At 35.5% G+C, this 2,642-nt stretch overlaps 1 non-coding gene across 1 annotated transcript; it reads right to left on the bottom strand.

Moving 5' to 3' along the window:
• Positions 1–1,989: 1,989 nt before the first annotated feature.
• On the bottom strand, positions 1,990–2,096 carry LOC141681107 (small nucleolar RNA R71). Its single transcript, XR_012558550.1, has one exon. It is a non-coding gene; the product is annotated as a small nucleolar RNA R71 (small nucleolar RNA).
• Positions 2,097–2,642: the final 546 nt, after the last annotated feature.

Below are 2,642 nucleotides of genomic sequence, written 5' to 3'. Positions count from 1 at the left end.
CATACTTTACATGACAGTGGTTTTCAGGAACTGTATAAAGAAGGTATATATGTGGATATATATATCGGAACTTAATGAAGTATATCATAACTTCATTTCCTTCAATAATTCTTCAAAGATTTAATCTATTCAAATCTTTTCTTGTAGTTTCATCTATGTGATGAACTGTTGAAAGCTCGTTATACCTTGAATAGTGGTAGTTCAAGTAGCTTTATAAATGATATAAATATAGTGAAGTATTTGCTAACTTCATCCCTTGTTTTTGCTTATATCCAGTAAGTAATTATCTTGCACTTGATAAAGGATTCTAGTAAGTCATCCATTTAGATACGTGCATTATTGTTTACACTATATATTATCTTGCGAGCTGTAATGCTCACCCTTGCTTTCTTCTTCATCACACAATAACAGTTAGGAAAGATGGCCAGACTCAAGCAGACCCGGCGCAAGAGCGTGGGAAGCGCCCCGCGCCTTCCCGTTGAGATCATAGCTGTTATAGCTGCAGAGGTAGATCTATCTGTAGATCAGACCTTCTACTTTTGGGAATCAATTATGTATAATTATAACTTGTGGCAGAGAATGGAAATTAATTGTAAACTTATCAAGTAATCATTTTGGGTTGTAATAACTTTTAAATTGTTGATTCAAAGACTTGTACTTATTTCAATTTCATCTCTGAGACTATAACGGGTTGTGATGTGTGTTAGTGTGGGGTCACATCATAAGGTTAATTATTATTAATTATGTGAAGTGATATTGTGGAAAGAAAGACCGTGACGACCCGGATCCCTGACCCCGGATCTGGGAGTGTTACAGCGCCCATGCTGATGAAGCGTGCGGCCGTGCCGGGTCGAATTCCAGGAATCCTGTTCCTACTCTGATTTTGATTCGAAAGACTTCTAATCTACATGGGCTACTATATAAACATAACTTATGATCATTTTTCATAACAAGACGTACTAGAGCTTAAGGAGAAGGCGTAAGAAGGCCGTAGAGCACAATTCAACCAAGGCGAAAAGGATCTAGTTTATTCTTGTGATTCTTTATTTTAAGTTATAACTTTGGATGCTAGTTTTCTTACTTGTAAACCTATACTCTTGTTTCTTACTTGGTTTATTATTTATTTAGTATACAGACTACGTTTATTATACCATGCTTTCATCGGAATCCATGTTAATGATGAGTCTGATTATGGGCTAATCGTTATTGTGGGTTCTAACAGATTTATTTATGAATTTCTTTAGTTAATTTGTTTCGGTGCCTTAATGTGTGGTGATTGTATGATATCCTAGTATTGGTTATGCTTATTTGTCTTATGAGCGTCATAAACTTATAAGATAGCGTGTTAATCTCTAATGAAGCGAAATTAAATTTAGGGGTAACTTGCCATGCTAGCATTAGTTCAAGTATTTGTTATGCATAATTCGTAGGTAATTTTAACCGTCTTACTTGTCCTATATAATCACGATAGATAATTTGTGCATTAAACCGTTATGTTGTCACATTCTATAGATATATAGGGTCCTAATATAATTAGTGTCTATTCAGCTTCTATCTCTTTTGTGGATGTCTGGTAGTATGGTATCCGTACAACGAAAGTTGGCGTTTATCAGTTTCGTGTTAGATGATTAGTGTCATCACCATTACATGCTAAGGTTAAGAACGAAAAGGCTATTGAATGAAGTATTTAATGAAGTTAGAATCCTATATTTGTGTCATATAGTATTCAACTCTTTTAATTCTCTTAGTTAATATTCTTTAGTATAATCTCTTAGTCAAGCGTAGTTAAAACAACCTCAATTTGTTATTCGTCTTAGCATTGGATGATAACCATGCCATTGTTACATAAGTACACTGATTAAAATTAACTTAAACCAGTACATGTGGGAATGAACTAGAATTAATTCTATATTGCTCACGATCACGTATACTTGCGTGAATATTAGCGCGTGTTTTAGCCCTAACATCTTCCCTATGGCGAAGACAACTGCAATCAGAAATGCTCTTACTCAATTTGCGCAGCAATCAGGAGAGTCTTTATGTGAAGCTTGGGATCGTTATAAGGAGATGCTTCGAAAGTATCCTCATCATGGGATGCCTGAATGGATGATTATTAACTACTTTTGTAATGGCTTGGGAGCACAGTCTAGACCAATGCTTGATGCATAATCAGGTGGAGCCTTATGGGCTAGGAGCTACAATGAAGCTTATGATTTGATTGAACTAATGAATAGTGAATAATAGTCTATCAATCTCTCGATCTGGAGGTAGTCCAGGTAATTCATCGTGAAACGCATCGGGAAACTCTTTAACCACAGGAATATCCTCAATCTTTAAGGATTCCTTCCCTATATCCTTCAAATGAGCTAAATAAGCTTCACATCCTTGTCGTAACAATCTTCTCGTCATAGTATATCTGTAAGCATTTGCACGCACGCACGTTTCTTGCTTGAAAGTTGATTAGTGGGGTTTGATTAATCTTTATGCAAATAAATGCATTTGTTGAGATTTTGCTTGTTGATTGGTTTAGTTATTCTATGGGGATCATTGCATTCATATAGTTTGCATTCATGCATTTTTATTTCTTGTTCTTTGAGTCTGTTTATGCTTGAGGACAAACATCGGTTCAAGTTTGGGAGTGT

This window comes from Apium graveolens, chromosome 8, assembly GCF_009905375.1.
Source record: "Apium graveolens cultivar Ventura chromosome 8, ASM990537v1, whole genome shotgun sequence".
Lineage (NCBI taxonomy): Eukaryota > Viridiplantae > Streptophyta > Magnoliopsida > Apiales > Apiaceae > Apium > Apium graveolens.
This window is presented reverse-complemented; position numbering and strand designations above follow the sequence as displayed.